Raw genomic sequence first — 26,318 nt, 5'->3', positions numbered from 1 at the left:
TTAGTCAATGATGAAATGTACAGCCGCTTTTCATCATTTAACCGCTGGCTTTCTAGATGGTGCCCAGAAAACGGCGTTGGTTTTGTGGATAACTGGAGCGCGTTTTGGGGGAAGCCCGGTCTCATGCGGAGAGACGGCGTCCATCCCACTCGGGACGGTGCCGCTCTTCTTTCTAGAAACATTTCTGCTAGCCTTAGTCTGTTAACCTGACAATCCAGAGACGAGACCCGGGCGCAGAGCAGCAGTGTAAAACGCTCCTCTGAGCCTCCCTTAGGGTTAGTGCCGGTGCAAAACCCATGCAGGGAAAGTCAAGCAGGTCCTAGCTTTAGCTTATGTGCTGAAAGACAAATGAAAGGAGCGCGTCATAGAAACCTTACAGTGACAGACAGCAGTTCTCACAAGCAGAATTATGATGTCATTAAATGCGGTTTATTAAACATTCGATCCATTTCCTCCAAGTCCCTCTTAGTCAACGAGTTAATTACTGATAACAATCTTAGTCTTTTAGCCTTAACAGAAACTTGGCTCCATCAGGATGACTATGTTAGATTGAATGAAGCAACCCCCCCCACTTATGCTAACTATCAGAAATCCAGGATTTCAGGGAAAGGAGGTGGTTTGGCAGTAATATCACAGTCTAGCTTACTTCTCAGCCCTAAAGTTAAAAATGCTTATAATTCATTTGAAAGCATCATATTGTCTTTAAGTCACCCAAACAGGAAAACTCGAAAACCTGTTTTACTCATAATTATTTATCGCCCCCCCGGCCCATATTCAGAATTTTTAACTGAGTTTTCCGACTTCCTATCGACTATTGTCTTAGATTCTGATCAAATTATAATATTAGGGGATTTTAATATTCATGTTGATGACCCCAGTGACTGCCTAGGAAAGGCTTTTGCAGCTTTATTAGATGATGTTGGTTTCACCCAAAGTGTGAATGAACCCACTCACTGTCATAAGCACACCCTGGACCTTGTTCTAACCCATGGGATAGAGATCAACCAGCTGAGTGTCCTTCCTCTTAACCCCATCATTTCTGATCACTTTCTGATTACCTTCCAGCTTACACTGGAACATCCTTCTGCCCCAGTGAATAAGAAACAGCTTAGAAGAATCTTAACTGACCGTTCTGTGTCTGAGTTTAAACACACAGTTCAGCCAGTACTTAGTGATATTCTGAGAAAATACTCTGAGACCAGCTCCCATAGTATCAGTCCTAGTATAAATGACCACTTTGTTAATGATGCCTTACAAGCCCTCAGGAGTACACTCGATGTTGTTGCCCCCTTGAAACCTAAGTTCGTCAGACAAAACCGAGTAGCACCGTGGTTTAACGCTGAAACTCGTTCTCTTAAACGAGAAACCCGTAAGTTGGAAAGAGAATGGCGCCGCTCCGGTTCAGAGCAGTCTCTGGATATCTGGAAACATAGCCTATTAAATTATAAAAAAGCTCTGCGTAGAGCTAGAAGCCAGTACTATTCAACCTTAATATCAGAGAATGGAAACAATCCAAGATTTCTTTTTAGCACTATAGCTAAATTAACTCGCAGTCAGAGCTCAGTAGAACCACATGTTCCTGTTTCTCTCAGCTCTGATGATTTTCTTACATTTTTCGATAGTAAAATCTCAAATATTAGACATAAGTTAAATCAAGTTATTCCTACTATCAGCCCAGAACAGGCTGAAGCGGTAGAAATGGAGGCATCCATAGAAACCTCTGTAACATTAGACTGCTTCACTGCTGTGGATCAAGCGGAAATAACATCAATTATTACGTCCTCCAAATCCTCAACGTGTCTGTTAGACCCAATTCCCACTAGACTTTTTAAAGAAACTTTTCCCCTAATTAATGATTCCATATTAACAATGATAAATGCCTCTCTGGAAACGGGTTACGTGCCACAGTCTTTTAAATATGCAGTTGTTAAACCTATTCTGAAAAAGCCCAGTTTGGATCCTAGCATCTTGGCCAACTATAGACCGATATCAAACCTGCCCTTTATTTCTAAAATCCTAGAAAGAGTTGTAGTTAAGCAGCTTTACTGCCACCTACAGGACAACAGCCACTTTGAAGACTTTCAGTCGGGGTTTAGACCTCACCACAGTACGGAAACTGCACTAGTTAGAGTCTCTAATGACTTGTTATTGGCCTCAGAAAAGGGACTACTTTCTATTCTGGTCCTGTTGGACCTCAGTGCTGCCTTTGACACTATCGACCACGGTATTTTACTCCATAGATTAGAGCAGGACATAGGGATCAGAGGATCTGCTCTCCAGTGGTTTAAATCCTATCTGTCTGATAGGTATCAGTTCGTTAATGTAAATGGCCATTCCTCTCAGTGCACTCGAGTCAACTATGGAGTCCCACAGGGCTCAGTCTTGGGACCGATCCTGTTTACGCTTTATATGTTACCCCTAGGAAACATAATCAGGAAACACAGCATTAATTTTCATTGTTATGCCGACGATACGCAGTTGTATTTATCCATGAAGCCTGACCAGAATGACCAGATAGAGAAACTGAACGCCTGCATCAGTGACATCAAGACCTGGATGACAATTAATTACCTCCTCTTGAACCCAGAAAAAACTGAGGTCATTATACTTGGTCCTAAAAACCTCAGAGATGCTCTGTCTGCTCAGATAGTCTCCCTGGATGGTATAAGTATAGCCCCCAATTCCACAGTTAGAAACCTTGGGGTTTTACTTGACCAGGATTTATCATTTAAGGCTCATATATCTCAGGCGTGTAGAACTGCCTTTTTTCACCTGCGGAATATTGCTAAGATCAGAAATATACTTTCTAAGAGTGATGCTGAAAAACTCATCCATGCATTTGTTACGTCGAGGCTGGATTACTGTAACTCCTTGTTAGCAGCGTGTCCTAAGAGTTCCTTAAGAAGTCTCCAGCTTGTTCAGAACGCAGCTGCTAGATTGTTAGCTGGAACCAGCAGAAGAGATCACATCACTCCTGTGTTAGTTTCGCTCCATTGGCTCCCAGTTGATTCTAGAATTAAGTTCAAGATCCTCCTGTTAACCTATAAGGCCTTACATGGAATGGCCCCGTCCTATATTAAGGACCTCATAGTCCCTTACCAACCAATCAGAACACTTCGCTCGCAAAATGCAGGACTGCTTGTGGTTCCTAGAATTAGTAAAAGTACGGTTGGAGGTAGAGCGTTTAGCCACCAAGCCCCTGTCTTATGGAATAAACTCCCAGCTCATATAAGAGAGGCCGACTCAGTTTCTACATTCAAAGCTAGACTGAAAACATTCCTCTTTGGACAGGCTTATTGTCAGACTAGTTAGTATTCAGAGATTATTTAACTTAATGTTAGTTTGTTTAAATTAAACTTAATAATAACTATTTCTTTTAAAAGGCTGCTAGAAGTTGAAGCTGGGGTAACTATGGTACACTGGGGTTCTGTCCTCTTTCCTTTTTTACTTCTACCCTTCCTCTCCTCTATTCTTGATCATAATTTATCATTTAGTTCTCCATGCCTCTGTTTGGTGCAGTGCGATTCATGTATTGTCCCTCTTTTCCTCTCCCCTCCTGGGGAGTGGGAGTGCTTCCAGACTCCAGTTGGCTCATCCGTGCTCCAGTTCCTGACCGTTTACCTCGCCTTTGCTCCTGCTCCTACACCTGGCTGTGGTTCCTGTCTCCGGCTCGACTCGCGCCTTTGACTGTCCCGATAACCACGGCTGGATGAAGCTCGTCTGCTGGACTTTTATATATGTAGTTGTAGATTTAGATAAGTTAATTCTTCTCTAAGATTTCTGGTAAATCGCCTGTCCGTCCTGGGGGAGGATCCCTCCTTCATGTGGGCACCCCTGAGGTTTCTTCGTTTTTTCCGGAATCCGGTTTTTTTGGGAGTTTTTCCTTACCGCGAAGGGGGGTCTAAGGGCAGGGATGCCAGTATAGCTTAGTCAGTTTGTTAGTTCATTTTAGTATTTTTCTATTGAACTCTTTGTATTCGTGATCCTTTTGATTTCATGTTTTACTTCGAAGCCCATCGAGACGACTGTTGTTGTGATTTTGGGCTATACAAATAAAATTGAATTCTAATACTAGACTAATTTTTCTGTGAAGGTTTGAACTTTTGAGAGTTTAAGTGAGAGAAAAAAGTGATATTTGCTTGCATCTTCATTGAATAAGTAGATGTATTTTTCATAAATTACTGTGGAAAGGTAGATAATAAATCATATACATTTTCCTATACTCCAGAGTTTTCTGTCATACATCCTTTATGTCTTTTTACTGTTATAAACTGGAAAATAAATAACTTAAATAAAGTTATCAAATCTGTCAAAATACTGCTAAATTGAAAAGTCTTTCAGTGTAATTCAGTTCTGTTTATTGTCTCTGTAAATTTTAACAGTCCTGCCAAACTTAATGGCTGTTTTCTGTGAAAATCTATGGCTCTACTTTTAAGACGGAAAAATCTGTCAACCGATTAGAAGTCAGGAGGGATGGAGAAACTGTTCTTAGAGGGCTGGCGTGCGAAAGAGAAGCCGCCAACTGAATCAAACTTTAGCAACGCATTCAATTTCTGAGCTGAACAGATCGGCAGACTTTTATCAAGCTGTACTGGCTTTTGTTTTCCAAAAAGGCGGAAGATGATCATGATAGAAAAATCAAGGAAGGCTCCATTGGACTATTTTTGGCCCTAAATCTAAATTTTCACTGCAAAACATTAAAAAATAAGAAAGAATGGTGGATTTTTTCCCCATACATGTTAGCTGTTTTGTTGGCTCATAACTGGCCAACTAGCCTCAAGCTACGGACACACCGGACATGTGACTCAAGCTAAATGCACGTTCTTGATCGTGCGTTTAGCCCATGGTGTTCACACGGGACTAACAGGGCGGGGCTTCTTTTTCTTTTTCTACTGTTTACTGTTTTCATGTCCACCACCTAAAGTTAGAAGAGGTTTGATGTTTGGACTAATGTAATATAATTCCAGCCGCCCACAAAACGCAATAATTCATTTTCTTCTCCGTGATCGATTTTCAAACTTTGAAGAATTGAAAAGGATGCCATTAACTTGCAACGTGCCTTCAGTGGGTACGCACTTTGTACGTAGACCCCAAAAATGATCATAGAAACATGGGCAGCAACACATTAATGCAAGACTTTTAAACCCAAAAGCTCAAAACCTGCATTTGCATAGACTTTTTATTGAAAGTGGTCACTTGAGAGGGTGGTGTGAACGTAGCTCAACCGTAATCACAGAAGCATCCTTAGAAAAGCCAGAAATGGGAAATTTACTTTTAAGGTTTTTGAATTTGATGAGGGAATTTAGAAAGTTCTAGTCAGATTTCACAATTGTCAGCTAAAATATTGTTTTTCAATAACATACAATATCTGATTAATGTCAATGAGCATGCCAGTTGAGGTTCATTTAGACATTTACAGATGTTTGTTGAAATCTTTGGACAAGGAGTGTAATTACAGGGCGAGCATATTAAGAAGGTGCATGTTTTACTGTTGTCTCACAGAAATGTTAAAGGTATTGACTATTAGTACTTTACTAGCTTGAATGTATCTCTTCTGAAGAAGCACTGAAGCGTGTGTATTCTATTCTGTTAGCATGTTTTCATACTGGAACTGATGCTTAGGATTTCTATATCCGTATGTGTTGATACTGACACGACTGTCTGAACATTTCTTTTTTGTGTATGGCTGGTTTTCTCTGTGCTGACTTACATTTTGAATGCAGGCTGGCTGTGGCTCCTCCTGACAGTTTCACCTGCTCACCTGTGTTTCTCCATGGAGTTGTGCTCAGCTGCCTGCACTTAGTTAATTGTCAGTTCTGTAATTAGGGGCATCATTCTGAGCCTTTAGTGTTCTTACATTTTGGATGTTTTCCCTGATTCCTCTAGTGATATGCAGTCGTTTAGTGTCCGTGCTCTGGTTCTGGAGTCTTTGTTTTGGCTTTTTCCTCTTCTTGTGGGATTTTTTTTTACTTTTTATTCAACTGTTTTTGAGTGGTTAATCTTTCAGTTTGAGTTTTCTCTCCACCCAGATTTCAATTTCTTTCCCCCCTGACATAGGTCTACTACGGTTAAACTCTTTTCCACCATAACTGTAATTGAACTGTTTGCATTCTTTCAATTGTCATTACATTTTAAATTCCAATAGATTCCAAAGCAGGAAAAAAAGTAGCTTTGTGCTGAAGTGCTTAGGCAATCATAATAATTCAGCTGATTCTGACGTGGAGAAAAGCAGCTTTGAAAGACAAAATCACTTGATACGCATTGATTGCTGGAATAGTTTAAGGAGCTAGTGTTATTTAAGTGTGGGGACATCACTGGTGTTAAAGGGTTAAAAGTCGAGTTTCTCGCATCATTTTGGGATGTCGTATTGATAGATTTAGATTTGGGAAGTAAAAAAAAAGCTTTAAAAAATTGGCCTAACTTAATTGAATGAACGCTGCCCATGCCAGAAGGAGCTTAACTCAGTTTTGTGAGAAAATGTCCCTTTTTAATTTAGTTAAATAATACAGTCAGTGTGGAGTTTTTTTTTTAATGCTCCACCTTTGCTGCCTCAAAAGAATATCATCAATTACTCCTCTTTTGAAGGTTGTGTTGAGTGGTACCAGTTTTTGTCATGCAAATAAAATCTTTAAAAAAATACCTTACTCTTGCCAAAAATTGACCGATTTTGCCCAACTTTCGAGGGGAGACCCGGCTGCAGATAAGATGGCACCCAGACATCATTGGCCAGAAGCTTTCAGAATTTTAGCACCTTTTATTAAAACCTTTTAATGTGAATAAATGCTTGAGTGCGCAAGATGAGCTTAAAATTGGGAAAAAAAATGTTTTATTCATTTTAAAAAAGGATATTAACGAAGGTGTTCAGATTTGTAAAAGTGTTAACCCTTTTATACTGGACCTTCAGCCAGTGTTTACACTCCTTTGACTACCATAACTTGTCGACCCGTAATGTGATCAATGTGCATCAGCTGATTCTGGAGCGGAGAAAAGCGGCTTTGCACCCGAATGCAGCACATTACTAATATAAAGTGTTGCATAGCACTTTTAAATTGTTGCATATTGGCGCAAAGCCGCTTCACATTGATCGTGTAAGGAGTTACAGTATGTGAAAGGGCATAGTAGGTGTTGTCTGAAACATCGTCAGTGTTAAAAGTTCAAAGCTTAAAACGGGAAAAGAAACCGTAACTGTCAAAATGTCAAGTCGCCAGTTGAATTAATTTTCGACCAAAAAAGAATAATAATAAAAAATGAATTTTTGAATCAATATGGGATGGGGGGACGTGAACTTCCAGTCCCGGTTGGGGACTTCCAGTTCCGGCTAATGATGCCTATAGGCAAATATCATTGGGATATTTGTCTGCAGCCAGGTTCTCTTGCAAAATTCTGCTAAATCAGTAAACTTTTAGTATTCACCTGCAAAAACAAACAGACCAACATTTGAGAGTGCGACATTGTAAAAACTCCAATTTAAGTCCCCTGGTGTTGGTGCGCCATAAAATTTGTTGTGTGAACAACGCCTTCTCTTATCTTTAAAAAAAAAACTATACGCTTCCTAATATCTACAGCACCCAGTTTTTTAGCTTGTAGAGGAGATAGACCCCCACTTCAAAGAGCATACCAGCCTAGGAAACTATGGGGGGGGGGGGGGGGATGTCTTCCAGTACCCCAACTTAGCTTTTCTCCATGTTTTTTTTTTTTTTGGCATTAAATTAAAAGGATTGTGTGTTTTCAAGCAAACAAATAAATGTCTCTGACAGCATAGCATTAAAGTTTGCAGTAATTCCAGCTAAATGTATTTCTCTAGGCATTCTCCCTAATTCTAATGGTGCTCTCATAGTATGTGAGCCGGTGAACAGAAGAATGCACACATTTACATTTTACGGTCCCTGTTGATGGGGAGGAATAAATAAATATTAATTCCCCCTATGCAGATTGCCATAATCATGATGAATGCTTTCCTGCAAGGAATTAGCCTTCAGGTTAAAACAAATAAAAAAGCATTGATTTTCGGCAAGATATCCTGCACAATACGACAAAAAAAGTAGAGATGACAAAGTTTAGAGAAGTGTAATGTGGTGTTTTCTATACCAACATGAAGTACAGCTAGAAGTTTGGGATTTCTTGGTCTTAAACAAAAATCCAAAATTAATGGCATATTAGGTAGCAATAAAGTTCATGCATATTCCAGTTAAGACAATAACCAGACGTGGAATTCTTCTACAAGATATTATTGTTCACTTTTGGCTATCCCTTCAGGGGTTTGGCTTAGCTTTCACTGATTTCCACAGGTGCTCAAGCAGAAGGTTTTACGCAATGTGCCCCTCCTGACACAACCCTGTATTTGATCCGGGCTGGGGATGGGCACATGGGGACCTAGACTTGGGGCCCCTTGTGGCTACAGTCTTGCCTAAGGCCCCAGACTGGGTGAAGTTCATTGCATGGAATTCATCTATATACTGGATATCATCTGATTGATTGTACCAATAAATCAATCTCACAACTTATCTATTGTTATCATATAAGTGTTTGGTTTACAAAGACGTCTTTTAAAATGTCCTTGGTTTTTAGGAAACAGAAACAAGGTAAAGCAACTGTTTCATTTTGGGTGTTTTGCCACATTCACACCGGGTATGTGTCGCGCGTTCAGGAACACACTGTATGATGGTTCTTGAACGCACTTTGGTGTTCGCAATGGACTATCGCTACCCGACACTAGCGCATGTACCTACAGTTGGAAGAGGCTTGGAGTGAAATGTCAAAGCAGTGCAAATTTAGTGACTTTCGTTTTTTTTTTTTTTAATGAAAGACTTGGCGTCATAGAATTCTGGCCGGACACAAACTATATTTAATAATTTCTCTTCTGTGATCAATTTTCAAATGGTTGGCAATTGACACTACTCATACGTCACTACTGCATCCGAGCCCCTGATTGGTCAAAGTTCGACCTGGTTTAACTTTAATGTATGTTCAATAGCCGCGGATTTTGTATGTAGTGCCAAGAAAAGGACTTAAAAACTTGCGTACCGAGATGTGAAAGAAAGAGTTTTGAACGCAGAACCCCTTAACGCGTGTTTACATAGACTGTTCATTGGAATTGGAGGCTTGAACGCATTTTGCTGATGTGGCGATGTAACATAATACATTGCAAATTCTTGGGTTTCATCTGAGATAGTTTGATACAAAAATTATCTGTGCATTTGCAATGTTTTTTTTAAGTTATTGTGTATTTATTTTTGCTTAGAAACAATCGCATCCGGTCAAAATAAGTTCACGAGTAATTTAAAGGAAAGCTTAAAAAAAGCCAAACAGCTATGGAGGATTTAAAGACAGGATAAAAACAAGAAAGGCCAACATAGTAGGTACAGTGGTATAGGAAATTCAATAGATTAGCAAGAAAAAAAGAAACTCACAAATTGAGAGACAACTGTGTTAAAGAAGTAGAGGGTTTCAAGGGCAAATAGATGTAATCCTCTTCTTTTTACAATTTCCAAGTAGTGGAAAAAAGCTAAATATGTGAAATGAAATGAGTTGGAGGTAAAAAGAAAGATGAATGAGAGAGCAGAATAATACTGAGCCATAACAGCAATGAGTATGAATTCAGCGCAGAGTTACTGTCTTAATCAGGAGTAGAGTGCAGGCCTTGTTATTAATACAGTGCAGCTCCAAGAGCTGTTTTGTTTCAGATTAGATTTTAAAGAAGGACCTGTGGATAATATGTGCTGCTGAAATGCTGGCTGTAAGTCATTAGCATGCTTGCAACAAAGAATGAGAGATCACTTTAATAGCAAAGAATGCTAATGACAGTGATTGGGATAATCAAAGCAACACAGGCGAAAGGGTCGAGACAACAGGAGGTCAGCGTTTTCTCTAGTTATTATTCTCCCTTCCTATCCCACCCTTGTTGAATTGACTCCATTAAAAAAATAGCAGCACTTTGCCTCAAATTCTGATGCTGTTGATGGATGTTACAACCCATTAATCTTAATGACTAGTAAATGCTGAACTCTTGTTCTGATCTTATTGTCATGACTCAACATCCCACCCTCTTAGCAGCTCCTTCGTCTACTTTTCTGCAAATAGGCTTTTCTACATTTCTTTTCTTTTTTTTTTTTTGCGTAGGTTTGAAGAGCGTGGATGACTGTTAACAGGCGTGCCAATAACAAATGCACTTCGAGTAGCATTCCCAACAGGTACGGTGGGGCTATATCCATGATCAAGGCAATTAACCTGCTTGCGTCTGCTGGGATCTCCAGCTGCAGGAGAGACTGAGTTTAACACTGTAACCTACCAAAGTCTAGCTGGTAAAGGGCATCTGTTCCACAAATCAGCAAAGCTTCCGTATGTAATCACATTTCACACTACGCTAATCACTTCAGCCTTAATTTATCGCTGCTATGAAAACATTCTCATGTGATGTTAAGAGAGAACAGCTGGAGGGAAGAAGGAAGACGCAAAGGCAGAAGCAGGATCAGCTGGAAGGGATGCAAAAGAAGAGGGAACGATTGCGGAATTGCGAACACGGCCTAAAGATTTCTGACTAAACCTCACAAATTCAATCCAAGAAATCCGATGGAGTGACTGAGCTGGTCCCTCGTATGCCCTTCTTCTCTTGCTCCTCCCATCCTTCACTATTTGAGAGCAGGGCTCTCAAAGTCCCTAATCCGGTTTGATAACGACATTCTGCGAGGAGAAAAACAGCTCCTCAGAGGGCGGGAGGAGTGGAAAAATAAGAAAGAGAGAATTTCAGGTGTGGCAGCAAAACCAGTCTGCTGGTTGCATCAATTTCTTCTTTAATTAAAAGTTTAAATCCCACTCACTTTAAAGCTTCTACTTTATAATTAAGACTCTGATCCTCCTTCCTTCACATCACCAAAAAAAATAAATAAATAACCATATAAGAAAAAAACTTTTGCGGTTTTCCCTTTAAAACCCATTAATTAAAAATCGCCAATGAACAATGGTGTAATTGAGGCAGACCCCGACTTTGCTCATTAGCTACTGGTTAATTGAACCTCATGGCAGTGTTTACCAAAGGAATGCTGGAGATGAAACCATTATCATTTTACCTCGCTTAATTGCACCCTTTAAACAAGGATGGCCAAAAGGGAATTTGAATGTTTCAGATCACACACAAAGGACATTTCACAGGATCCTTTGTGGTTTTGTCTGATGCTACGTACATACCCAGCATGTTCAAGACCGCCTCTTTTTTGCATACGCTTTTAGCATATGGGGTTCACACTTGACTGTTGCTACCCAATACTAATGTAAACCTGTGGTTGGAAGAGGCTTGGTATGGAATGTCTAAGCGGTGCAAATCTTGATCTATGCTTTTTCTTTCACAACTCTATTCCAAAATATGAAAGACTTAGTGTCATATCAGTACCTGCAATTAACAATTTATCCTCCGTGATCCATTTTTCAATCGTTTGTACTTCTGTGAATTAAAAGGGACGCCATCCATACGTCACTACCAAATCTGAGTCCCTGATTGGTCAACTTCTTTAACTTGAACGTGCATTCATGTTGTACGTAAAGCCCGAAAACGGTCTTAACAACTTTCGTGGCTACGGGTAAGTGCCAGAGTTTTGAACGCAGAAACGCGACACACACATTTACGCGCGTTAATGTAGACTTTAAATTGGAAGTGGCCTCTAAAACGCACATTGCCGAAGGCGTTGTGAATGTAACTTAGACTACGGTCACATATCCCAAAATGCCACTGCATGGGGACCTAGATGGATATGGCGGATATTAAATGGATAAATGGGATATTTAGCAGCTGGCCGCACAACGATATTTGTAATCAGGGGATCGAAGACACACTTTTACACGCCACACTGCAGCCACAGAAGTATCAAGAAAAAGTTGAAGTTAAACAGCGACTGGACGTTTTGACATTGGTCAGTGGCTGCACAGGCACATTTTGAGGTCGCGCAAAATCCAGCGTTGGCACTTGACAGGGGCTGTTGACATGGACCAGGGTTTGCCATGACCAGACATCAATCTGGTTATCCCGGCTACCTTGGGTCCAAATGGGGAAGATGTTATTGATGCTGCATAAAACTCATCATGGCGTTGATAGCACCACAGCAACTAAAGACCTGGATATTGATGAATTGAGTTGATGCTGAGAAGAATACGAAGAAGGGCTTACTGCACTACTCATAGAAGAAGTGCAACACGCACAAGTAGGGCAGAAAAGAAGAAGTTGTCAGATGAGGCAGTTGTTGGTCGGACAGTTTATCTACCCCGGGCTATCGGGCGGCTGCCGGCCGGTGGTACCTTATATATACGACCGCCGTCCGGATACATTTACACGTTGTCAAATCAGAGCTGCTCCTAGCCGTTGATTCGGCTGCCACGGCCCTGTTAGCACCCGATTTTGTAAAGATGTCGTCCCTGCCTGACTGCTACCATCTACATTCATGACCACGCTAACGATTTTTCAAGAAATTGGGCGGCGGCAGCTAATCTTGAAGATCCTGCCAATGCCTCTCCATCGTGCGATGGTAGTTGTATTTGTGTCCGTAGCCATAGGATGGCTTAAAGTCACTTATAGACAGTGATGAGATACTCAAAAGTATGTTCCCAAACATTTTGGCCTAAATTTAAAGCAAATGGCCCAAAAAGGTGGATGCTGTTACCTCTGATGGTATCGTATAAATGTAGTGCAGTCATTCTGCGTTAACACCTCAGTACTGGCCAGACTATATTCATCCATCAAAAGTCCTTTAACCAATATCCATCACAACAGCTCCCAACAGCAAGGGCCAAATGCTTTTATTTTCAGAGGACCATAAATACACTCATAACTTCCCTGAGTGCAATAACTTTCTTTTGGCGCCCTCTCTCAAAACAATTTAAACTTCCATTTCCTCCCGCTTTGGTCTCCTTGCAGCTCCCATCTCAGGTCGGGGGAGACCAATGAAAGGCTGCTCCCAGAGGAGCACGAGTGAGACCTATTTTGGCATTTCTCAGCCACACACAAAGAAGGTGGCTTCAAAGGATTCAGGGCAGCTGCACCTATCACTACACAGAAGCTGTTGTCAGTCAACAACCCTCCTCTGGTTCAGAGCAAAGCATCCGTCTCCTCTCTGTTTCTTAACATTATAGCCGAATTATCATGATCAATTTTCCTTTTGGTATATGCATTTCTATACAGACCCACTCTGATGAAAATTGTGTTTTTGGTGTTTATAACATGTTCTTGTGACATTTTTCTCATGGTGGAGGGTTAGGTTTAAGCTTAAAATTGCATTTCTGAGTATTTCTTTTCTGAAATTGTTGTGAATCAGTAACAGATGAAAAAAAGCTTAAAGATGTGACATACAAGGTGAGGGGCTGTATGCTAGCAGGAGAGTCTAAAGAAAGGGATGATGGGAAATGGGGCTTACTTTGTACCAACAGCCGTGCCCACAACTCAGAGGTGAATTTCTAATAACCTGTGCTGCTCTGCAGAAACTATGTTTAAAAAAACGACACAGGCTTTCTTTTTTTAATTTTGGCTAACAGAATCATCATAAGTCAATTGGAATGGTTCTTTAGCAGTGTTCTGGCAGTATCAAGTACAGCGGCCAAACAATAGTACACTAAAATAAGATCACACAGTGTGCAGGGAAACAAAAAGTTAAAAATATAACACTTTACTCCTAGTTTTGGGCATAACTCATTATAAAAGTAATGCATTAGAGTAACATATTCATTTTTTTCTGTAAAAAAGTAGTGTAGGGCATTACTGATGAGTAACATTTCATTCATTACATGGTCTGTAATTCATGTCTAATACAACCGTCTGTCCATTGAGACCAGCGGGTACATACAAGTGGAAAATACCACAAACAAGAGATTTTTTTTCAATCAATGTTCACTTAAATTACTAGGATGGATGTCATGTTACATTTGATTTTAGATTTTATTGACCCAAATACTTTCATTTCATTTCAGTTCTTAATAAGTTTGATTAGTCCAGCTTATTGACTAAGTAACAGTGATAAGTGTCTGCCAAGAACCAGCAAGCTAATTTTTTTTAATAATGTAAATTTTTTCCGTTTTACGAAGGTTACTTATTTCCAATTAGCTAGTCTTTATCGCTATTTTTATGATGTAAACTAACCAGAGCTAAGGAATGGTTGTTGGAGTGTGCCCTGGTAATTCCACGTTGCCAAAAAATAAATTATTGTTCGTTGTTTGTGCTTTGTTGATACATCTGTCCATTTAGTTTATGCTCTGTCTTTTTTTAGTGGATGGGGAATTTTTCTTTTACAATGCTGTTACTGTTAATAGATGATAAATGCGGTACATTACACTGCTAAACCCCCTCCCCCCCCTAGAAATAGAAGTCTTATTTTTTTTTTTTAAATTGGATCCTTAGGCAAGACCCTTCAGGCAGCTGCCTATGTAGCCATAAGGGGGTCCAAGACAGGGTCTGCCTGTGCCTGTCCCCAACCCAGATAAAATGTAGAGTTATCAGAAAGGGCATCTGGCGTAAGAAATCTCTGCCAAACCACATGTGCAACTCAATGAAAACTGATTCGCTGTGGTTATCCCTGACGGGATATGCCAAAAGGTGAACAACAACATTATGCCATTTTAAATGTTCTTGACAAGATTTTTTTTTTTTCAAAATTGTCCTGTTTTTATTATTCAAATGTATTATTGCAAACCAATTTTCGTGATTTCATAGTCGATGGAAACACAGCTACTGTTCAATATATTTGCTTCAGGGAAAGTGCTTGTTTGAAACACCAAAAAAAACTTTTTTTGGGCTGTAAAAAAAAGAGAAAAAAACATGTAACCCAAAGTCACAAAAAACACTTGAGCAACCAAGCCTTTTTGAATAATTGACCATTTATAATAATGACAGCAATTCAATAACAAGCATCCTTGTTAGCTCTATTTTTAGCAAAAAAAACAAATGTAATTTCTGCAGAAACACTTCGAAATAGTTAAAGGGTGATGGTTTTGTTGGGGGGGGGGGGGGGTAGCAACTAAAACTTGACATCATACAGCACGGCTGGTTTGAAGGAAAAACCTTTATTTACAAGTTAGCGTTTAGTGGATATGTGTCATGCAGCAGGGTTATGATGAGGCAAGAGATATAAACTCAACATCAAAGTAACAAAACAAAAAACAAAATTAAAGATATGATTTTTTTAAACAAGGCCTCAACACAATTAAATCGGTTAGTTCAAAAGGGGTCCAAGTCCACAATTTTTTTCAAAATAGAGATATTATATGTTCTATGGTCTTCAAGGGAAATGCTATCTGATTATGTACAAAATACGTCCCAAGTCCGTTGTAATGTATCGACTATGCTTGACATTTAAAATGCATTAAGTGCAAAATTCCTGGACTTGGGCCTCTCTTGAACGGGTTTTGCTTTATCCTATAGATGGCAGCACTAGTTATTCAATATGACAGCGCCCCTGTTTAATTCAAGAAGGGCCCAAGTCCAGAGATTTTAGTTTGTCAGTCCTCTGAAATTATAAAAGTGAGGTGCTTCTTATTATAGCATTTGTAAGCTATGAAGTGGTATTAAATCTGGGTAAAGTATTAATCATTTGGTGTAGCCTCCCTTTAAGCTATAAAATTAAAATCCTTTCACTGGAAAAACAAACATCTTGGACTTGGGCCCCTTTTGAACTAACCGATTCAATTGTGTGCCAGAACAATATCAGAGATGTGCAAGAAAACTTACAGACTTTGATGACCCGAATCAATGTTGCTGCATTCCACAGATATAGAAACCTGGGACATTGACATTGCTACTAAAGTGATTGTCCAGTTTCTCTTATAAGTTAAATGACAATAAAGCAATGCACAGGTTGCCTTTTGTCTAAGGTGGTGTTTTTCCACCACCAGAACCAATCAGATGACTTGTCATACCCAAACACAACATGAAATAAGAAGGAAATGACAAAAAAAAAAAGAAAATCCCATTCGCGGTTGCACACATGGGTGTGTGAAATGTGCTCTCTGCGTTTGGACCATCCACATCTGAACTCGTCAAACATTTGGTGGTTTAACCCCCCAATCCAAAACCTTAATGCTGAGGGTTAAACAGGGAGGCATCAGGTCCCACTTTTAGAGATTTTGGTATGACTCAGCCATGGATGTAAACTTACAATCTTCCACTTTCAGGGCAGACACTACAATGCCACAGAATACTCCAAAAACCTGGGAGGGATAAAATCCTATTACGTCTAACCATGTACACTTGACCTTGAGGGCATCAGAGAGCCTAATATAAGTGTTGTTATCGTTATCATTTTTCCTGGTTGGTGTTGTTGCCTTGTTAGCATGTCTGTGGTGCACTTTGACGGTTTGAACAGCAGCCTTGGATGTGGTGCCGTTGTGACGCTTAATCAAGTCTGTCGATGAAAGCCAGCTGAAGACTAACAACTGTTTGATGTTGACTCGCGCAGAACACAGTGAGCTACCGGTATGTTGGTTGTTGGGTGATGATGACCTGTTCCTGCACGGTTAATGAAATTGACACTATCCAAACACAAAGATGTTGCTAAATTTCAAAAACAAATTAATGAAAAACTCAACTGAGTTTTACTTTTTTGTCATCTGTAAGACATTATTCCATATTAATTATGTAAAAAAAACTCCTACAAGCTTCACTTTTGTTCCCTAAGGTTTTAAGATTTCTGCCTCCAAGCAATAAAGTGGAGATAAACTGAGTTGTGTTTGTGGTGCTTGAAAGAATTCCAGGAAAATGCGCTTGTTCTACTAATAATCCATAGCCCTCACTGTGAACTGTGGCTATGTGGTATAGTTTTGATGAAAAAGAGTGAGAATCCCAAAGACAAGACTTGGCTATTTAGAAAAACAAACTCATGCATCAAATCAGTTTGCAGGGCTACAGTTGGAACAATAGCTGGAACGAAAGGAGAAAAGCCCCTGTTTCAATCCCAGCTGGAGCTTGTCTGTGTTTGTTTTGCGTTTTATGGACGTTGACCACTGATTCTAAACGGATTGTACAGTGAGTGTGAGTGCATGCTTGGCTACCTGTCTGGAGCGCACCTCAGCTCCTGCCAAAGACATCTGGGATAGGCTCCAGCTTAACCCCCCGCTCACCCTGAACAAGATGGAGAACATATTGAAAACGTATGAATGGTGGCATTTGATAATTTACATCACCAAATTGTTTCAGTGAGTATTTTCTCCTTGCTCAAATGGTTCTGTGGCCTTTTTCAGCCTTGCAAACCTCACTTTTCATGTCTCCACCGTTCAACCAGTAAGTTGTCAATTATTCATTCATCTCCCCACTTAATAACAGTGTCCTAATTGTCCATGGCTCTCCAGGACGCCTCGTCATGCCCCTCCCAGAGCACTCTGACTGAATGCCTTTCACACTTTCCACTTCACCTCGTGTCCATTTTTTCTCTCTCCACATCTCCTTTTCTCTCTGCACTTACACGCCTGCCATAATTGTAAGCTTCTCTAACATAGCCTGCATTGTATTTATTCCTCTACGGTTTGCTCTCAATATATATATATTTTTCCCCATCTTCTCAATCATTAAGAAAGATGCCTCCCCAGTCTGTTCTTTTCAGCCAAAGTCCTAGTTTTGATGCCGTTATCACCAGTAACAATCACAGCCCTGTGTGTTACAGGCATGATACAAATCCTCATGATGGGACATGAACAAAAAAAAGAAAAAAATACATATAGGTAGTAGAGCGAGAGTGCATGGAGGCAGTTGGAGATGCAGGGGAGGTGGGAGGCAGGCGGAGGAGTGGTGGATGGATGGATGGATGGATGGATGGATGGATGGATGGATGGATGGATGGATGGATGGATGGATGGATGGATGGATGGATGGATGGATGGATGGATGGATGGAGAGCCTGAGGAGAAAAGAGTAGGAGAATGGTTTTGGAAGAAAGTGGAAGAGAGTGACACGGGGGGGGGGCTTAGATTGTGTGTTAGTGGATGCTGGGCGGGAAAGCGTTTGGCTGGTTGGAAGGTGGGTGTGTGAGTAAGTGTGCGTGGGTGACAAAAAGAGACAAAGCTAGTGAGAGTGATGAGATTATAATGTGCATGAGTGCGATACACCGAGTCTGCTTTGCTTTTGTGGGTGGATTGTGTTTGCATGTGTGTGTTTGTGTGTGTGTGAGACGGGAAGCAGGGGAAGGAGAGATGCTGAGCGTGTACCAGGAGAGTGAAGGCCCCTCGGGGCTGTTGTTGCATTTTGAATCCAAGACACACACTGACATGAATGTAATTGGTGGAAACTAGCTCAGACTGCGGTTCTGTGGGAATGGAGACATAGTAGATCTCTTATTTTCTGTCTCTCGCACTTTGTCGGTTTTTATCTCCTCCGCCCCTCCTCCATCTAGTCTCGGGCCCTTTCTACTCTTCCCTCTTGTTGATTGTGCTTTATATATTGCCAAACGCACTCATGTGTGAGTCAAATTCCCTTTGGAACAATTAGGGTACCTCTCAGTGCGTTCCCATTCATGGTCTTGCCTCTGCTTTTCTTTCTCCATACCTTTTTCTCCATTTTGTCTTTCTAAACATTTACCTTACCGTGTTTTCTGGACTACCAAGTGCACTTAAAAGCCTTAGCTTTCCTTAAAAAACAACAGTGCGCCTTGTAATTCCAATGGATTAATTCTGCTTGTACTTAATAATGGTGAAGCAATTTTGAGAAGTACAGTTTGGGTTTGGAACTCAAAACCAAAGCACAGTAATCAGGGAAAAGATGCAGTACAAGGATTAACCTGGGAGTGTTTATCTGTGTTTTTTTTCTGGAAACTATACCTTTCTGGTGAGTTAGTTGGACAAAAATTGCTCAACTGACGAGGAGGATTTAAGGACTAAGAAAAAAAAGCAACAATATCAAAAATGTCTCCTTGAAAAAAGAATCTACAGTAAGAACAAAAATATATACATCCTCTGTACAAGGTTAATCTTCAAAAAATTAAAGCGGCTGCTCAACAATCGAGACCTTCAATGCTCACTCAAGCAGGACACATGGACAATGTGCAGAAAACTGCTTTGTTAAATAGGACAAAACCCAAGCTCTGTTCCAGCAGAACACAATGCCAAAGTAAATCTTTTAATGTGTTCTCTTACTCAGAGACCTTGTATTTGAAAGCGATTTATTAGAAGTGCATCGAACAAGAATAATTACGAGTGGGTTTTTTTAACCACTAAACCCATTCAAGTGTGCTGCTGCTGCCTGATTACAGCACGAATCGCTTTTGTATCAAAAAACAAAAGCTTGTCGAGGGTTTGAATGATGCTCACTTAAATGTGACCACGATCGCACTGCGCTAAGTGGTTTCGGTGAAGTTGTTGATGGAAGTTTGTTGCACTGCAACACATTGTTGTTTTAGTTGAAGAGGGCAAAACTTTGCTAAACCTGTTGTCATTTAAAACTTTTATCAGTTCACGCAGGCAATGTCCAAATTCCCTCACTACAAATCAATTCAGAAAAAAGCAATTCAGACACCATGCTCACTACTCTAGATTCTTGCCAAGAGTGTGCAAAGCAGTAATCAAATCAAAAGGTGGCTACTTTGAAGAACCTACAATATGACATATTTTCAGTTGTTTCACACTTTTTTGTTAAGTATATAATTCCACATGTGTTAATTCACAGTTTTGATGCCTTCAGTGTGAAACTCTGTGTGAACTCTTTCAATAAGAAGGTGTGTCCAAACATATGGTCTGTACTGTACGATAAATATAAATAAAGTGTGTAGTGAGGAGTTTTAGAGCCTTAAACATTTATATTCCTACTGCAGATTTTTTTTTTAGAACGTAACCCCTGCAACAAATGAGGGACCACTATAGGATGTGTGTTATTCATTGACAGAAAAGTCATTGCTATGACATTCAAGTGAGCGTGCAAACCAACCAGAGCGTCATACCAACTTTCATTCGATCTCATGCTTTATAATGTTGACCTTTTCCGTGTTTGGCTCCAATGGATGCAGGCTGTATGTGTGTGGGCATCGTTGCCATCTTAACATGCTTGACTGACAGCCCCATTCATTCAGCAAAGGGTCAACTTTAGAGACAAAAGACATTCAAAAAAATGAAATAAAGGTTGAAATGTGTTCAGAATCCAATTTCATGCCTGATTTTCTGTGGAAAAAAATAAAATAAAATAGAAGAATGATGAAATGTAAATTGTGTTTTCCTCACGACGTATTGGGGGGAATCATCATGAAAAAGTCAGGACTTAATCTAAGATGCACACGACTATTCTTGTCCCCACATTCGCACACTTGTGTGGATCCTTTATTAAATAATGAAACCATCTCAAAAATGCCAAAATATGCGAAAGAAGTGTTGGCGCCTTTGTCTGTCGCCTTTCAGAAAAGGAACTCTGCTAGGCACCCAGTTGGGTTCCTCACCATGACTAATAAGACAGCTCCATTGCTCATGCAGAAAGGTGATATTTCTTTTTTTTTCCCTCTCCGCCTGTCATTTGTGATAAATAGCAATAAGGTGAGTGGAACTGAGGCAGTCTCAAAGGGCCAAAATTCGAAATATTTTTCGAGAACAGCAGCACAGCTTCTTTTTTAGCGCTTGGTTGAAAGAGCAGCAGTGCAAGGGTTAATCCCCCGTGCTAAACTGTGCCCTGTTGCCTCTGTATTCAATTACCTCTGGTTAATACACCCGTTCAACCTTCTCTGTCAAAGCAAGAGGGAAGCCAATTCCCTCCTAATTCTGTTCAAAGGAGTGTGTCTTTAGAGGAGATCCATGTATGAAATGCACAACATATTCCTGAGACTGGCGACACACTGGCAAATGATTTAGTTTCATAAACATGGAAAGCGCGGCAGATTCTCGCTGATTGGTGTCAGGCTGATTGATGAAGTCGCGGTGCGAGTTAATATGTGAAGGAAAAGGAGGCGTGCTGCAAAGTGCATGGAGTAGGTAGGACTCTCCTCCTTTGGATCAGTTGGCTCCTGAGTAGGGCCGTACCATAAGACTGGTATCCATAAGGAGCCTCATATTAGCAATATCAAGCATTAACATCTTATTTTTCAGTACTGTCCAGTCAATCGCATTTCGTTCCTCAGTTCTCGCCCTCCTGTAACGCTGTCCGTACCGCAGCTCTGATCCCTTTGACCTTCTGCGTCTGACCTCCTCTCTGATGATGCACAAGAGTTAATGTTTCTTTTTTTTTTTTTTCCATTGAGGATATTGATCCGGACTGATACTGGAGAAGACTCTTAAATTTGGACTAATTAACAAATGGGTGTTCTTTTGCACGGAATGTACTGAAACCTTCCAGAGTTGGCTATTCGCTTACAGGAGGAAAAAGAACATCAGAGTGGCCAAAGAGTATATATAGACCTATGCTGTATTTTGAGTGTTTGAAGACATTTTTTTCAATCCTGCTATCCTGTGAAAATGCCAAGATCATGCAAAATCAACTTTTTTAAGCTTTTGAGTGTATTATAATGTTAATTCCTGACTATAAACAACCCCAAAGCGGTTCTTATCCACTCACCAATTTGTGAGTATTCCTCTAAAACCCTGCTGTCTCAGTACCAGCTTCTCCCGATCAACAAAAACGAGTGGGTCTTCACATTGTGACGTCACAAAGTGAGAAACAGCCCATTCCAGGATGAGAAGTAAAGCATGATATAGGCCCTTTAAATCATCTAACCTCGATCCTTCAAATTATGAACAAAAACACAGGATGAGTTTTAAATAGCACTATAGGGATGTTATAAATCAAAGGATTTGACAGTCACTTGCTTTGACAATTTAAAAAATATTATTGTTCTTAGAAAATTTTAAATGTTAATGATGATACATTTTAAAATACAACTATAAGATCTGTGAAAATTCCTCCTCAATACAATTGTCAGGGTAAATACATTTCACCACAAAGGTCAAAAGGTTTTGGAATCAGACTTTTTTCTTTCTGTTGTAAAATCGGGCTGTTTTTACGTTACAATGTATATTGATTGAATTGCTTGATAACAATAAGTTTTATTAATTCTCTACAGCATTTCCAGTGTCACGCTTTTTAACTCAGGCTAAAGGTATCGTATGGTGTGTGGAAGTGGTTTGCCATAGAAGTTTTTTGGAGCTATCTGGGTAAAACAAACTGTTTCATCACTTAAAGCACAACAAATTATGGGCGCAAGATAAAAGTGAGCACAAACTGCAGATGTTACAAAACCTAGAAGTTTTTACTGCGGCAAGACTGGTAAAACAAGCCGGAGGCTCCAGTGATCGACATGCGAAACCTGAAACCAGCTCGACTGTGAGCAACATTCAGCTATGGTTGGAATTGTTACAGTTGTCCTGGGAGACTAATTTCCTCACCGCAGATCCAAACGGGACAAATGCTGTGGTGCGAGCGGTTTAAAGAGGAGTCCGGCATTTAGAAGGGTGTGCAACCACAGGCAGTGGAGTGATTGCTGATACAGCTGTGTAAGCCATGAACAACTGGAGAATACTAATGTGTGCCTTGTTAAACACGTCACATTGGTCCTTTTTACGACAGGATTTGTGATTTTTTTTTTCCCAAAAAAGGTAATGTAGGAAAATGTGTAAAATTTGAAATTCTTTTGTCTATTTGGAGATCATATTTTGATTTATTTAAAAATCGTTCCGAGTGGTCATTTAAATTTTTAATATGCGGTTTTCAGCCAAAATAAAAAACAGTCAGTTGTGCAGAGTGACAGGACTTCATTAGAAATGTGTCTGAATTGTGGGCAGGAACGTTGGCGCGGAGCAACCCTGACTCCCCTCCCCATTGCTGAGAGCTTTCGGTTTACCCGCTCTCCCTGGATCTAGTTGACTACAAGTGGATGCATCAGAAAAGCATTTAATCACACTTGGGTCTTCCATGCATAGACTTTATGAATGTGTCTGTAGTAGGAATAAATACAGCAGGTGTGTAAAAACAAATCAAATATGCAATCTTGAGAGTTTATTTTTAACTCCTTGATCAGGAAGGCGGGTTCTGTCATTGGCTGCAAACAGGACACATTTGAAACAGTGATGGAGAGGAGGTCACTGAACAGACTCCTTTCAATCATGGACAACCCAGAGCATCCTCTCCACCCTGTTCTGGACAAACAGCGGAGCTCCTTCTCTACGAGGCTCAGACAGCTCCGCTCCAAAACTGCCCGGTACCAAAAATCCTTCATACCCAATGCAATAACCCTGTACAACAACACACAATGCAAAAGATAACCTTTGCACATTTTTATTATCTATTTATTTAGTTTTTTTCTATTTTGCACATTTCTTTTGCACATCTTTTTACCTGCACTGTTCTGTAAATAGCTTTTTAAATTATAATACCTTGATGTTTGCATTTAGGCTACATTTTCTTGTTCTTGCTTTTTTTATTTAATTCTAAGTCTTTTTTTTCCCTCTGCTGTCAGTTGCTATGGTGACAAACAAATTTCCCACGTGTGGGATCAATAAAGTATTTCTGATTCTGATTCTAAACTACATGTATTGAATATTGTTTTTACCATTTAAAAAAATGGTAAATAATAACTTCAAGTCAAATGTTTCATTCTGATTTGTTCTTAATAGCACACACTGCAGCACACCCGGCCCAACACAGCACATGTTTGTGGCTCGTCTCCTTGTAAAGTGATATGTCCCAATCAGAGCTGGAGTTAGTCCAGCATTATAAATACACAGAAGGGAAATGTATCCCAGATACAAAGATCAACTCCAAATCTCCAATTGGTAAATTTCCTTCAGCTGCTTCTGATAGGAGGTGGAAGTCTACCTGGGAGGAACCACCATCTTTGCTGTCAATAGGCTCTGGTTTTATTGTGCACATTGTAGTGCATGTTATTTATCCGCGGTGGTTCTTTTGCTCCTCTTTGCGCTCCGCATTCACACAATTCCATAAACTCACTTCTGAGAGCTGCCCAGCTTAACCACAGACATCCACTGCAGGCCACTCAGCAGCTTCAGCCGAGCATTACTCATTCACTTTCCCCTGTTTGCTCTCTTGCCAGCGGGGCTACATTCACTCCAGATTTCTCCGTTTCAAAAACCATCTTGTTCCCATTCAAAGCTCAGTCATACATCAAGCAGCAGCAGTGGCTTATTGGTCTGATTGCGCATTGCGGCTTCACAGATTTCTAGTGCGGTGCCATTAATGGGGAAAGTGTCTTTTATTTAGGGGGCATGATTAAAATATGGTGTGCTGTGTTTTTTGTGATAAGGACTTGTGGAGATGGAGAGATATGAAAAGAGCGCACTCAGAGGAAGGAGATGAGAGGAGAGGCCCTGAGGCCGGGCATGCTGGGTCACAATCCAGCGCCTGTGGGGGGTCACCAGCAGGAGGCGGAGCATCATCTGGCTCCATGAAAGTGGACTGTGTTTTCATCTCTCTCGACTTTAGAGAAGAAGCTGAAAAATTGGTCTTTGACATTCTGAGAGAAAGAGTCTGGGTGCCAATAGCTGGCTTTAGATTTAACACAGTTCCAGGGGGATATTTTTTACTGGAGAGAAGCAAATGCTCTGACGCAGTTCACAGGAGCAAAAGCTCTGTTTTCCTTTGAAATCTTTACTCCACACCTCTACTTTCCACCTGATGAATATTTATACCATTCACGCCTGCACGTCCTCATCTCAGTTTTGCCGATCCCACTGCTTCACATATAACGGGGAGATTGAACTCCAGAGTTGGAGATATCGTGTCACAGATGGGAAAATGTGTGTGTTTTGTCACATCCCCTGCTTCTTGTCCTTGATTCCATGGTTTGGTTTTGTGACAGGCCCTGGGGTTTATAGAGATGCTGTGGAAACAGGCTTGGCTGTCTGCTTTGGCTCCACTTCCTTTTCTATCCCTCCAGGGAGCTTTTGCTCCAACTTCCTCACGCTACTAATTGCACCTCAAGGTGGGCTTTACCCCTGGATAATTATCCATCCATGCTCTACAGCTCCTGGCGCCCCAAAATCCGTGCCGGCTGCATAGTGGTTCCGAGCCAGGCTTGCTTTGGGGGGGCGAAAGCAGCTGATCTGGGTTGGAGGTCCTCTCCTGGGAGGCTCAGCTGGAGCTGAACTGAAGCCAGGTGGTGTGAACAGGACGCCGGAAACTACAGGGTTGGTCACGATCTTCAGGATGAGAGCAGCCTACTTTCCCAGCAGGTTCCAGCGTCTTCAAAACAGCTGCAACGCTTCAGCAGCCTTTGTCAAAATAAAAACAGTTTTTTGCTTCAATGCAACTTTGTTCAGGAGCAGTGAGCTGAGCAAACATGGAGTAATAATTATGGGCTATGGAAAACACAACCCGCCCAAATGCAAACTCATATTTAGAGCAGACGTTTGTGTCTGCGAGACATTTTACCACCAAATACTGTTCAAATCTCGTCTCATTTTTCTTTGGTTTACCTCAAAAAATTTCATTGAAGGCTGGTTTTGTTGTTACTTTTTGGCTGACTTCAAACACATCCTCTACTTTCACCTCTGTTTTATGAAAACATCACACTGTTGTCTGCAGAGGCAGTCCTGGCTAGTCCTGGGCACCTTGGGCCCCCAAGACCTCAAAGCCTGCATACATAAGATATGTAAGACTAAAAGTAAATACAGAAGTTAGCAAAAATATATAAAACAAATAGGTGAAAACATTCACTAGCCAAAAAGTTTACATGGCAAATTTGGTAGCATTTGGTGCAGACGGGTGACAATTTCCAACGCTGCCTCCATACTTTTGTCTTTGGAGTTTCTTTCTTCCTCTTTTTTCTTTTCTTTCTGAAGTGTGCACCTAATGCTTCCTTTGTCCTTTATCCCCAACTGCTACACAAACGACTTTTTTACCTCTTGTTTTTACCTTGTAGTGTTGTTTTTAATGCCTCTGACTTTCTCATTTACGGCACCTCATTTGGACTCATTTTAAGGAACCATATAAATCAGGGGTCTCAAACTAGCCCGCGGGCTATTTGCGGCCCCCAAGATGACATTTTGCGGCCCCTGCCTTAATATGTGTCCCGCCAGTTTTTATGAATGACAATTTTTCAGTGATGTACGCGGAGCTGACGAACCAACCAATCACAGTGGGGTACATGAGTCTTGGGGGCGTGACATTGACGGGGCTTGAAAGCAGGGGAACATTTAAGGCAGGAAACCTGACAGCCCCTTCCCCGGACCACATTAAGGAGTTCCTTACTTTCCTTTAGAACATCTTTATTCGCTCGTAATTTTCTAAATACATGCAGTCTGTGCTGAACTTTTCTCTGGGCCGCGCGGACCCGGGGGAGGGTTAAGGTTATGGTTACGGTAAGGCACACGGCGTAACAACCCCGACCAAACGCCTCTCGTGCAGCCTGTTACTGCAGCACACCACTCCCGCC

The 26,318-nt window shown here is 40.7% G+C and overlaps 1 protein-coding gene across 2 annotated transcripts in view; it reads right to left on the bottom strand.

The window, feature by feature from the left end:
• Positions 1 to 26,318, bottom strand: part of cdh24 (cadherin 24) — a 246,994-nt gene that overhangs the window by 178,824 nt on the left and 41,852 nt on the right. The window contains exon 2 of one of the 2 annotated variants that reach the window (XM_011486562.3): positions 17,020 to 17,089. The exons of the other annotated variant lie outside the window; for it this stretch is intronic. The gene's annotated coding sequence lies outside the window, so the exon portion shown is untranslated. The remainder of the gene's footprint in view (positions 1 to 17,019; positions 17,090 to 26,318) is intronic. 2 annotated transcript variants of the gene reach the window in all.

Source organism: Oryzias latipes, chromosome 17 (assembly GCF_002234675.1).
Source record: "Oryzias latipes chromosome 17, ASM223467v1".
NCBI lineage: Eukaryota > Metazoa > Chordata > Actinopteri > Beloniformes > Adrianichthyidae > Oryzias > Oryzias latipes.
Note: the sequence above shows the minus strand (reverse complement) of the source record. Positions and strands in the feature narration are given on the sequence as shown.